Source organism: Triplophysa dalaica, chromosome 1 (genome assembly GCF_015846415.1).
Source record: "Triplophysa dalaica isolate WHDGS20190420 chromosome 1, ASM1584641v1, whole genome shotgun sequence".
Taxonomy (NCBI): domain Eukaryota; kingdom Metazoa; phylum Chordata; class Actinopteri; order Cypriniformes; family Nemacheilidae; genus Triplophysa; species Triplophysa dalaica.
Window position 1 is genome coordinate 34,542,734 of NC_079542.1, and position 13,705 is coordinate 34,556,438.

General features: G+C 42.1%; 1 long non-coding RNA gene across 1 annotated transcript; it reads left to right on the top strand.

Annotated features, from left to right (window-relative positions):
• Positions 1-3,893: 3,893 nt before the first annotated feature.
• LOC130415579 (uncharacterized) lies at positions 3,894-9,920 on the top strand. The gene is made up of 3 exons (XR_008905946.1): positions 3,894-4,000; positions 4,182-4,211; positions 9,746-9,920. It is a non-coding gene; the product is annotated as an uncharacterized LOC130415579 (long non-coding RNA).
• The last annotated feature ends 3,785 nt before the right edge of the window (positions 9,921-13,705 follow it).

Below are 13,705 nucleotides of genomic sequence, written 5' to 3' on the forward strand. Positions count from 1 at the left end.
TCCTGAGTATAAGGATTTGATGCGGTGGATCGTAATTTTTTAGATTAGATTAGATTAGATTCAACTTTATTGTCATTACACATGTACAAGTACAGTGTAACGAAATGTAGTTTAGGTCTAACCAGAAGTGCAATTAGCAAGTGCAGGATATACAGTGTGAATAAATACAGGATACAATATTAGGAAAATACTATACAATAGGCATGTACTATGAAAATATGACAGTCGGTATGTACTATGAACAATATAAACAGAAGGCTATATACTGTGAACATTAATGTACAGGTGGTTATGAACAGATAACAATATAGACTATACAATAGTGCAAGTGACTTGAGTGTGCATTAGTTACAGACATTAGCTATTAAAGTTACAGTGCAGTAGATGAGTTGATGCGGTTATTAAAGGTACAGTGCAGTACATGAGTTATTGAAGTTATAGTGCAATACATGAGTAGATGCAGTTATACATTTACAGTGCAGTAGATGAGTTAGTGCAGTTATTGAAGTTACAGTGCAGTAGATGAGTTAATGCGGTTATTAAGGTCACAGTGCAGTAGATGAGTTAATGCAGTTATTGAAGTTATAGTGCAATAGATGAGTAGATGCAGTTACAGTGCAGTAGATGAGGTAATGCAGTTATGAAAGTTACAGTGCACTAGATGAGGTAATCTAGTTATGAGAGTAGTCCATTAGTGCAAATGAGCAGTATAGAGTGCAAATGATGCTGTGTGTGTAAACAGTCCGATAGAGCAGATACATGAAGTACTGGTGTGTACAGTTCAGTCATGAATGGCAGCCCTGTAGTGCAATGTAAACAATGTAATAGCAGCATTAAAGTTAAAGTTATGAGGGGTAGTGGAATCAGTGGGGAGCAGAGTTCAATAATGAAACAGCTCTGGGAAAAAAGCTGTTTCCTAGTCTGCCGGTTCTTGTCCGGAGGCACCTGAAGCGCCTGCCGGAAGGCAGGAGAGTAAACAGTCTATGAGCGGGGTGAGAGGAGTCCTTGAGAATGCTGTGAGCTCGACGCAGACAGCGTTTCTTTTGGATGTCCTCAATGGAAGAGAGTGTAGTCCCTGTGATGCGCTGGGCTGTTTTCACCACCCGCTGCAGTGCCTTGCGCTCAGCAACAGAACAGTTCCCGTACCACACTGTGACACAGTTGGTCAGGATGCTCTCTATCGTGCAGCGATAGAAGTTCACCAGAATAGTTGAAGACAGTTGGTTCTTCTTCAGTGTCCTCAGAAAGAAGAGACGCTGGTGAGCCTTCTTGACCAGGCATGAGGTGTTGGTGGTCCAGGACAGGTCCTCCGAAATATGGGTCCCCAGGAACTTAAAACTGGAAACACGTTCAACAGCCATCCCGTTAATGTGGATGGGGTCGTGTGTGCCTCCTTTCGCCTTCCTGAAGTCCACTATGATCTCCTTTGTCTTTGTGGACTATTTGCGTTTTTGAAGGTCAATGTGACTAGCCATTGTGGAACTGGGACATCATCATTAACATCATTGACAATTGACTTTCATAGTAGTGAGTCCATACTTGTCCAAGGAATCTACAACCCTGAACTGAGTATATAAGTTTCTTTATTGTTATTGTCATTTCATTATTCTTTTGTTTAAAGATTTACTTTGCAGAATTGCTATATTCTTTTTGACTTACTGTACTGGTTTAATTCAAAGTATTTTTCATTTTTTTATATTCATGCTTTGTTCTGTTATGATTTCTGATCTAACGAAAGCAAACATCTTATATAAAGATATAAACCTTTCATACTCGTTTTATTGTTTGTGACAATACACTGTGAAATAAACTTAGGTGTTAGCAGCGTTAAGTAAATAGTTGGTGGGCCCCTCCTTTATTTCAGATATATATAGCTGGGGTCGTTTATGTGGACAGCGGTTATAGTCTGAAAAGAAAATCAAAACAATATTTAGTACACCTTTTAAAAACATATTAAAATTATTTATCTTTTCAAACGCATTGTTAACAAAACAATTGCAGGTAATAAGCTGAGGTTTAAGACACATTGAGCTCTGTACTGTGCTGAAGAAGTGTAAAGACATCATGATGTCCTGTGGAATACAAAGCAAGCACATTTGAAATGAAAACTTTATTTATAAAAGTTTGGTTTTACGAAACCATTGAGAATAAAATCTGAAAATATTTGAAAAATCTTCAGCCATGTTAGTTTATATATTTAAAAACATAATGATTTGTTTATATAAGAAAGTATCTTAAATGTACCACTAGTTAAAAACTAGTATTATTTCTTGTAGGAGTTTTGGTGACCTTAATGTTTGGCCAACATATTAAGACTTAAGTTTGTGAAGTACACAGTATTCTTCAAATGATCAAATGTTGACGCTTATAGTTGCTGGAGATAGTATGGTAATTCAGATAATATTTCAAGCCTTTCCAAAACAATAAAAATAAACTGATTTAGGGTATCGTTCTCAACAAATTAAGAAGACGTAGTGGGCGGTGATAATGCACCTCAACTTTGGTGCTACTCGCTATGGAAGAAGAAGAAATTGAGATGACGGAACAGGCTCATTTGCCTCACAGGTCTTGATCTGACGCACAAAGCAACTGAAAGCAATAGAGTTCCATTCGTCCACATGTTGACGCCTAGGGGGACATTTGGCATCTTTATTTACAAAACAAATCTGGTGACACAAAGATTGTACGAATCATACATTGCACAAGGAAATCTCTTACAGGAAACCAGCAGAAAATCACAGAAAACAACTTTTGAGGTGATTCAGTTCTTTGCTGGATTGATTTCTACTGAAAGAATGTTTTTCTTCTGAACTCACAGCAGTGTTTTCTCTTCCTGAAAATCACTCTCATTGTGTTTGGTGTTATGAGTTCAGAATAAAGACTCTTTCAGACAGATTTTTAATGTTATTATAACAGAAGTACTAAAAGACTTCAAGACCAACTATTAAATTAACTTCATTCTCCAGACGTCCTTTTCACACATTGAAAACCAAACAAGATGAAAAACAAGACACTTCTGACCTCAATATTCACTTTCAAGACATGATTTGTTTGTTCTAAGATCATGTAAATGTTCTCATGGAGAATTCTGGGCAGCAACATTTGAATATCCAAAACATATAAGAGAACACTCTGTGATGAGCACAACAGGATTGTCTGTGAAAACAAACACTGGAAACATTCAGAGATCAAACTAATGTTTGTAATAATGGTTTAAAAGAATTATAGATTTACAAAAGGCAGTAATGTTGAAAAGATGAATCATGCACAACATTTAGATTTTGGACACATAACACAATAAAATCCACACACTTAAACATTCATGCGCCATGAACTTAATGTGTTTTCTTTGTTTATCTTCTGGTATCCTGTATGAAATTTTCTTGTGCAATGGATGATTCGTACCATCTTCATGACACCAGATTTGATTTGTAAATGATTGTAAATAAGTGTTTGAGATGTTAAAGACATTGAGTGCTGACATCATCATGAGGGTGGAGAGTGACAGTCAAATGTCCAGAGGGATGTACTGATGTAATGCTAGAAGAGTGAAGAAGAGAGGAGGACTCTCACACTGATAATCTTCATCTGTAACCCCAGAGGTAAATTCTGCTCATAACACATAAGAAACTCAATTCTCTTCTATTCTTTATTCTCATATTACTTTTCTTCAGCAGTGAGATGTAAAAACTCATTCATATAATTTGACTTTACATTTACATTTAGAAGACGTTTTTATCCAAAGCGACTTATAAAGAGTTTAGGAGCATACATTACTTTCTCTCTGGTAAGTACATACATTACATTTACATTTATATTTAGGCATTTGGCAGACGCTTTTATCCAAAGTGACTTACATTGCTTTATCCTATACATTTATACACAGGTATTTGGAATCCCCTGGGATTGAACCCACAAACTTGCGTTGTTAACACAATGCTCTTACCACTGAGCTACAGGAAAGCTTTAAATTACTTACTTTCTCATACATTACTATCTGGTAAGTACATATCACATCATCTCATAGAGCACAAACATCTCAACATTATACATGCTGTCAGTCATTCTTCATTAAAATCTTTAAAAGTATTCATCAAAAGTTAAGAGATAAAGACCAAACAGTAAACTTAATTTAATTGATTTTCAGAAAAACATGTGAAATTCTTGTTTTTGTTCAACAGGTCTTGTTTCTGTTCCAGGTAGTTCAGCAGGTGAATCACTTCTTTTGATTCATCACATAGAAATGTAGAATGATGTAAATTATTGTTTTTATTGTTCATTCATTGTTGTAAGTTTGTGGTTAGATGACAGTTTAATTCTCATGAGAGTGTGTCTCTAATGCTTCATTCTCGTAGGTCTTTATTTTTAATCATCACTCATCTAGACGCTCAGTCTTTCAAGAGCTGCCACTGGAAATATCAACAGATTCAGATTTTTGCAAATACATAACTATTTAATTTATTTTACTATATAGATGTTTTTAGAACAGTTGATTTAAATTAATATTCATACAAGTGATTATGATATAAGTCATAAATCAAAAAATATACTTGTGTTGAAGAACTGAAGTGAAACATCTTGGTTACGTATGTAACCTCAGTTCCCTGATGGAGGGAACGAGACGTTGTGTCGAGAACGACAGATGGGGTTCGCCCTTGAGAACCAATCAACTCTGACTACTATAGAAAAGGCCAATGAAATTTGGCGAATGAAATTGGCATGGCGGGCTGCCCCCCCCGGATATCTGGTATAAAAGGACCTCTTGTTCTAAAGAGCCTGAGAGCCTCTCACGACTGCAGAAGAATACGATACGTGTTTGTGGCATAAGGGACACAACGTCTCGTTCCCTCCATCAGGGAACTGAGGTTACATACGTAACCAAGACGTTCCCTTTCTGTCGGTCTCTCGACGTTGTGTCGAGAACGACAGATGGGGTTGCCTATGGAAAACGCCACAACGCTGTATCGCGTCACAATCTCAGGAAGCGACGGGAACAGGACTGGGCGTGTCAGCTCGAAGCTTTCGTGAAACTGTAACCTTCCAGTGAGGTGGTCTGGGGGTCCCAGAGCATTCTTGGAGAAAGATGAGTACAGCCCTGACCGGTAACCTTTCACGGACGGGGCCTTAGCTCTCTACTGGCGAGAGGCCGTCTGGCTCGGGTTTACACCGGGTGAGCGCAACTCTTAATCAGAGAAGTGCTGCAGAGGCCACCTCCTACCCGTGGGGAATATGGTGGATATAAGTATGGTCTCGTCCTTGGAGGAGAACGCATGGAACGTGCGGACTGGGTAGTTAACCGCGAGGTGGAGGTCCACCTGGGGAAGCTCATGGGTTACCATGTGTGGGAACCATTGTCATGAGGGTATAGCCGACGGAACAGCCCATGGGGGGGTGGGTCTGCATCTGATAGCACCAGGTCCAGTTAGAACTATCTGTGATAGGTCATATGTTGTGCCGGCCTAAATGGGAAGGCTGCTCTGCCCAGCCAACCCCCAGTGGGTGCTTGTTTAGTGATGGATGGAATGCCTGTTCTTAACCAGTGTCTGGGTAATAAGGAAGGTTGGTGAGGTACCAGTTTCTTAACCATGTGTTTGGGTAAGAAGAAAGGTAGATAACACACTGACCCAACCTCTTGGAGGGTGGGAAGGTGCTTTCGCAGGCATACGCCCCCCCGGATGCCAGTCCTACATGTCGACACGCAGGACGTGGGCTGACACCGGGTTCACGCGAAGGTTGTTAACCCTTGTGAAGGTGTTTGGGCGTAACCCAACCTGCGGCTCTACAGATGTCTGCTAGAGAGGCGATTCTGGCCAGTGCCCAGGAGGTGGCTATACCCCGTGTGGAGTAAGCCCTCAGTGGGCATGGGAGATTCTGAGATCGGAATGCCGTCGTAACGGCATCCACGACCCAGTGTGCCAGCCTCTGCTTGGAGACAGCCTTCCCCTTCTGCTGTCCTCCAAGATAAACAAGGAGCTGGTCAGAGCTACTGAAGCTCTGCATATGGTCCAGGACACAACACAGACGGGGTTGGGTCTTCCTTCCCGATGGGGAGCGGCTGCAAGTCCACCACTTAGTCCCCGAAGGGAGAAATGGGAACTTTGGGCACGTATCCGGGCCTGGGTCTCAAGATAACGTGATAGTTTGCCAGGGCCGAATTTAAGGCAATCCGGGGACTCAGAGAATGCTTGGAGGTTCCCTACCCTCTTCACGGAAGCGAGCGCCAACAGGAGGGCCGTCTTACTCTTGTGAGTAAGATAGGAACCTCCTAGGGGATCTCAAGAGGGTATGGAGTGGAGATGAGGCGGATTCCGCCCTCTCGCGCCCCTTAGGAACCTGGTGACCAGGTCGTGTTGCCCTAGAAACTTTCCATCAACTGATTTGTGATGAGTGGCGTTAGCGACTACATACACTTTCAGTGTGGAGGGGAGATGTTAGTCTCCAGTCTCGTTAGAAGGACAACACAATCCTGATCAAGCACCTCAGTGGTCTTTTCTCGTTGAGAAAGACACCAGGACGAGAAGAGGCACCGTCTAGAGGCGTGTAACTGCCTAGTAGATGGGGCCCTTGCCTGGGTGATGTTCTCTGCCGTAGAGGGAGAGTAGCCATCTCAGGATCTTCTCGTCCCGTCTAGAGACCAGACATGGGTGTTACAGAGGTCTGATCTGGGATGCCAGAACGTGTCCTTCCCCTGAGAGACCAGGTCCTCTGTCAGGGGAATGGTTCAGGGGGCGCGCTGTCCAGAGCATCAACTCTGAAGCTAAGTGTGGTTAAATCAGTGCGGTGTAACCAATAAAACTTGGTGCTCCTCTTCCCTGACCTTGCACAGTGTCTGTGCAAGGAGGCTCCTGGGGTGGGAGGTGCGCTTCCGCCCGTCAGCTGAGCGCCAGGGCATCCGTGCCGAGGGAGGCCTCGGTCAGTGAGTATTAAAGCAGACAATGGGTGGTGTCGCGGGAGGCGAAGAGGTCTATCTGTGCCTGTCCGAACAGCACCCAAATGAGCTGGACCGGGGGTGGAGTCGCCACTCTCCGCAAGGCGTATACTGACGAGTGAACGTGTCGGCTGTCTGGTTCAGTTTGCCTGGGATGTGTGTGGCCCGCAGGGAGCGGATCATCTGCTAACTCCACAGGAAGAGGTGTCGGGCAAGTTGTGTTAGCTGCCGTGAGCATGCGCCACCATGGCGATGTACGCTACGGCTGTCGTGCTGTCCCGGAGGACCAACACGTGCTGGCCCTGCACTAGAGGCCAGAGCCTTCTCAGCGCAAGCCGCACATCCAACAACTCTAGGCAATTGCATGCCAGCGCAGACGGGGGCCCGTACAGCGCCCCGCTATTGCGTGCCCATTGCACACTGCACCCCACCCCTGCAGCGAAGCGTCCGTCGTCACCACGACATGTCTCGTAACCTGCCCGAGGGGAAGCCCGCCCGGAGGAAGGTAATGGAAGACCAAGGGGTTAGGATGCGTCGGCAGTAGGGCGACATCACCATGCGCCTGCTGTCGGTGTGCCACGCTGTCCTCGGAACTCGACTCTGTATCCAGTGTTGAAGTGGTCTCATGTGCATCAACCCGAGGGGTATTACCCCCGCGGAGGATGCCATGTGTCCCAGGAGCCTCCAGTTCAACACTGACTGGGCGTGTGCTGCAGACAGCCGCGCCGTCATGGTGACAGAGTTTAGTTCCATACCAAGAAAGAGGATGCTCTGCACTGGGGAGAGTTTGCTCTTTTCTCGGTTGACCTGAAATCCCAATCGATCTAGATGCCGGAGCATCAGGTTCCTCTGTGTACACAACAGATCTCGCGAGTGTGCTAAGATAAGCCAGTCGTCGAGATAGTTTAGTACCCGCAGGGACAGACCGAAAGGAAGGACTCTGTAGTGATATGCCGAACCGTAGGAACGGCCGGTGTCGAGGAGGATCGAAACATGAAAGTAAGCGTCCTTCAGGTCGATTGCCACAAACCAATCCTGACACATGATAGATGTCAGGATGCGCCTCTGCGTGAGCACCCTGAACGACAGCTGGTGAAGATGCTTAGTTCAGGGTACGCAGACCTATGGGGCACAACCCACCGTCTTTCTTGGGAACGATGAAGTGCGGGTTGTGACCCACAGAACATCTTTGTTTTGAGGGACAAACTTGATGCCTGTATTGCCAGAAGGGTGGTGACCTCTACCCGAAGTATGGAGGCATCCCTACCTCTGACAGAGGGAGAGATGATGCCCCGAAACTTGGGAGAGTCTCTGGCGAACTGGATTGAATAACCAAAACGGACCGCCCGCATTGGACAGTGTGGGCAGCTCTTGAACTCCCAGGGACTGTGACAGGGTGACCAAGGGGACGGTCTGCTTCATCATTCCCACGGGGGGTGGTTCGTCGGCTGGCAGAGCTAATCATCTGCGAGTAAGTGGGGGTCCCAGGAGGGAAGGTTGGCTACGCCTTTTTACCTGCCTGGCGGGACAACGGCACGCACTGTCGGTTTGAGAGTGGTGACAGCTGTCGTATGTGTACAACCTCACATCTCGCCAGGGTGTGAAGTCGGTTCGCCGAGCACAGTCCAGTGGAGTGTGCGATCGGCTGCAAGTACACCCGGGGAGAACGGAAAAATTCTGCGAGTAAGTGGGCGCCAGGCCCTGAAAAGGGCCCGGCTTTGGTGACGGGCAGACATTCCACCCGGGGGTTCTCGACGTAGTCCTTGGCTGCCCCACCATCAAGGGAAGTAAGGGAGCCGGAGCTGTTTTCCACAGCTGCTCATGCACCTCCGGGTAAAACATGGCACCCGGGGTGGGCGCCGTTTGCACCGCGCTCCGACCTCAGGAACCACGTATCCCCGGGTTAGCACGGATGACGTCACTTCTGCTTTCTCCTGAACTCGACCGCTGGGGGCGGAGCTTGGATTCGTCAGCTTCGGATGCCAGTCTCCCTCTACGTCTCATCTACGTCACACATTGTTTCCGAGTGTGTGCGTGAGAATCCGGATGGTATGCCACCACCGGTTGAGGAACGTTCAGAAGAGCAAATCGGGGTGCGATCGGCCCATGAGCACTAGGCTGCCCGGTTTACGTTCGCAGAGTTCCCCCTATCACTAACACTGCTAACATGGTTGGTCATCGGGGATGTAGCCACAGATGTCACAGCCCGGGTAGCAGACAAAATGGTGGTTGGTTCCCGTAGGAAGACAGCCACCCGTGACCGCAACTTCTGAATGACAATGTGTAAATGAACGCTGCTTCAGCGTGCTGGATACCCAGACACCTAACGCAGCGATCGTGTCCATCCCCCTCCTTGATGAGGGTGCCGCACCCAAGAGAACAGCGGGACATGCCGGGCTGGAGAATGCTCAGTCAGTCCTGAAAAGGACTTTTTTAGAAAAAATCTCTAACACCTCTGGAACCGGCGAGACGCCCAGGGGAAGGTCGCTGCAGGTAGGGACGATCCGCTGCAACACGTCGTAGATCCGGCAATGTAGAAGAAGAAGAATTCATTGAAATGCAAATACAACGTCGAGAGACCGAGAGAAAGGGAAATTCTTATTATCCAATAGTTGACATTAAAATCATTTATAAGTATCAGAGAGATATTTCAACGTGAAGTGAGAAGTTTTTCAGCTGTGAGTCTGTGGTTTATGTGTGTTGTGTCAAATGAAACAGACAATGATAAAGTCCTCATATTCATCTTTTAATGTTGTCATGACTTTATATATATCTACAGACGGACTGAATAACTGTCTTTGAATTCATATATTCTAGATAATTTAGCATTTAAAGGAACAGCGACACAATCATCCACATGGAGTACCTGGACAGCTCCACATGCCATAGATGGTGTCAGAAATGGAGGAGACCCAGAGGTTGTTCCATACTGCTCTGCTACATCATATGAAAGTAACTCATGGTGGAGACTGGATCTTCAGGATTATTATGACATCAGTACAGTGATCATCAGTGCTAGATCAGACGCATATTCAGAACAAACCAACGGAGCAGAGATTCGTATTGGAGACTCACCGGAAAACAATGGAAACAACAATCCCATGTAAAGTTATTCATGAAATCACTTAGACACTTTTCATTGATTGATTGAAACACCTCTATAGAGATTCAGTGATTTTCTCTCTCTAGATGTGCTGTGACTGCTGATTTTCTACTTGGTCAAACCATCAGTTTCTCATGTCATGGGATGAAGGGACGTTATGTGAATGTGGTCAAGACTGGACGTACATCTTCTCTCACTCTGTGTGAGGTGGAGGTCTATGGAGGTAATTTCTGAAAAATGTATTTTTTGTAAGAGCTGGTTTATTTAACATTTTACTTATAAATATTTATTATAATGAATGATTTCAGTCTTTTTGTTAGGTAATTTCATTAAATTTCATTGATATTGTGATTATATTATTCATAATGTTTACCTCAGTGTGATATATTTGTTAATGAATGTGTTGTGTTGTGAATATGTGTTGATATGAGTTGATGTGAATGTATGAATGAGACTGAAGTCAGTAAATGAGTGATTGATTTAAGAAGCTCCTGAAGAAAATCATCTGTTTGTATTCTCATCATCTCAATGACAGCTGCTCCACTACACAAATATATTCAGACTCAACACTGTTTTCAACTTAAAAAACTTTCAACCAATTTTCAACCAGAAAACTTTTGTTTAGTTTTGAATGTTCATTTAAATGAGAGCAGTGACTGAAAAACAAACTATAAAGCAGATTTTAAAGTTTGAAAGTGATTCTGTCTCTGTGTAAACTTCAAAAACGTGAATTAGTAAAAACGATGATGTCATGTGTATTACATTTTCCTTTACAAAGTGACATCAGCAGCTATTTCATGTCATTCATAGTTCAGTGTTTTAGTCATTTATCACAGATCCATGTGAACGCTCATCACTTTATCAACATTATCATCTGTAGAGAAACATTTTAGTCGTGTAAATATAGAGTGTTAAAGTAAAATGACATTCTGCTTTGGTTCATTGGGGCTCAATGTTTTCTCTAAATATCAGTGATTTTATTTGTATGTGATTTTTGAATTTGTTTTTCTGTTTTAGTTCACAAAAAAACCTTTCTGAGGCTGAAGTTTTCCTCCAGTGGTGATGTAGCTGCTGAGAGCGACAAAATCCTCCATCAGGTGAGAAAAAGAGTCTTAAAATACAAAAGTAAATGTGATGATTTAAGAGAGAAGTGATATATGAGAGTGTTTGATGTGTGTAAATATATGAGATGAGTGATGATGAGAGAATGAGAAATGACAGTATGTTTCATGTGTGGATTGAAATATTTGATGGATTTTAGCTCCAGTCTGCTCTGGGATTGAACATCTCTGATTTTAAACTGTCCTGGACACAACTACCCAAGAAAGAAGAAGAACAGGAGGAGGACGGAGGCGAGTACACACACTTTACAACTCGACTGATCAAAAGATCAAAAGTCTTTCATGTGAAAGTGTTTACAGTAAATCATAGTCAAGTTGTTAAATTGAGTGTTTTAGTCGAGAACTTTTAGTGTAAACACACAGATATCCAGAAGGTTGACAGATGAAGTTTAGATGCTGGTGTGTTTATTTCATTCAGATTTCTATTGTATGTGTCACTACAGTTTGAGACTGCAGACATATATTCAGAAGAACAATTTAAGTGTTGAAACCATAGTTAGCTCATGATGCTTTTGAGAAATACACATCTGTTCTTTACTAGAAGATGTAATAAAATATATAGTTTATTTAATCTAACTGACTGAATCTTTGTTTTATTTACAGGTTCTTGTGTTAAACATCTTTAACTGTATCTTGAATACTTCATTTTTATTCAGTGATTTCTATTATTGTTCTTCTCTATTATTGATGGTGTGAATGACGTGGTCTTCACATCACTGCTGAATGTCATCATTTCAATCTCATTATAGTCTGTCTCATTGTATTTGTGTTGTGTAGTTGTGTGTCAAAGCCTGAGATAAAGTGTGTAGAACAACAATAGTGTGTCAATATATTTAGTTCTTCTAATAGCATCACATCTTAAACATGTAAGATCCTTTTAAAACTCTGATGAGAGATTTCTATTTCCTCAGTTTTATTTACACTTGTTTATTTTCTATAAACTGCTCATATCTGTGCATTGTGTATAAAAGTGACACATCATCAGGTGTTGTGTGTCTTCTGTGGTGAAGTGTGTCAGATGTGTGCTGCACTGCTGCATCTTCAGCTCCTGCTTACAGTCTTCTGAGCTTTTCTTCAACATATTAAAGTCTTGATCAATACGGCTCAGATCAGTCAAGAATTATTCACTTTATATCACATTAAGACACATATGTTCTTTCATATGATTCTAGTAAATCTGTAACAATATACTTTAACAACCCAAGGGGTCCTGCATCACTCTTTTCATTGTTTTCCTGCGTCCCAACACGCCTACATATATCATTCTGTAATAGTAAGTTCTGTTTTCCTGTTGGAATAGAAGCTCATATTGAGTGCAAAGCTAAAAGTCTGCAGACACTGAGACATATGCTGCGTCTGTTGTGAATTTTCTTTGCGTGTTCTGAGGAATTATTCTGGAGTCTCGAGTTTTGATACAAAAACCACTTTTTTAATGAGTAGGATTGCAATGTCACTCCCTTCTCCCTTTTTGGAGAAGCCCTTATATAGTGTGCTTAACACACACACACATTCTCACACACACATCCTCTGAGACCCCCAATATAATGTAAAACAGATGCGCTTCCCTCCCCCAGCTTACCTAGGGTGCTTTGTGTCAACTAGTATTCGGCCCCTAAGATAAGAAACTCTTAAAATGATTTTATAATAGTAAACAATTATAGACATTATTCTTCTATATTTTAGCCAAAAATATCTTCTACATTTCCCCCTTTGGTACGTTATTTACGTACCATTTCCCAGAATACTGTTTCATGATACAAGTCACAACGTCTATCTAATGACTAAGTAGTCAGAATTTTCTATTACCAAGAACAAATCATGCCACAGCATTCTGGAGTATCAGAACCAAACATCTCCCTCCTCCATTGACAGGAAGGAAGTAAAAGATTATGATACTATAAGATTATAGGTTACAAAAACTTGTTTAAAGCATGTGCGTGCATAAGGTTCTGCGCTTGCCTGTGGTTTTCACAGTTATGTAGAATATATATAAACAAATAAGAGTAAACAAAATAAATTGGTGTAAATACAACAATAAAAAGAAAGTACATAAAAATGAAGTATAACACATTGTGATAAGCATGAATGAAAATTAAAGAAAATAAGATAAAGAAATGCGCATAACAAATGAAATATGAAATCTTAATTAAAGAAAATAAAATAAAATGTGCACAAAAACAAAAACAATAAGGATACAAATGTATAACATGTAAAAATAAAAATAAACCATCCGTAATATAAAATCAAGAAAATATGGAAACAAGCATGCATAATATTGATTATGTTACAAATATATTTGTTTAGGGTTCCTTCCTCATTTTCAGTAGAGGTATTCTAACTCCCCTCTGCCTGTTGCAAAGTCAATACTGTATTGTGTAATAACTCTTGATAACATTCTTGTTGTGTCAAAGTTATTTTCTCATCATCATGATACCTTAACATGTCCATCTGTTTAACTGTGGCTTTAATAATTAAGGATTTTAATAAAGGTATTGCACAACAAAACAGTAATCCTCCTATCCCAGTTGTCACTCCAAAAAGTATTCCTAATTT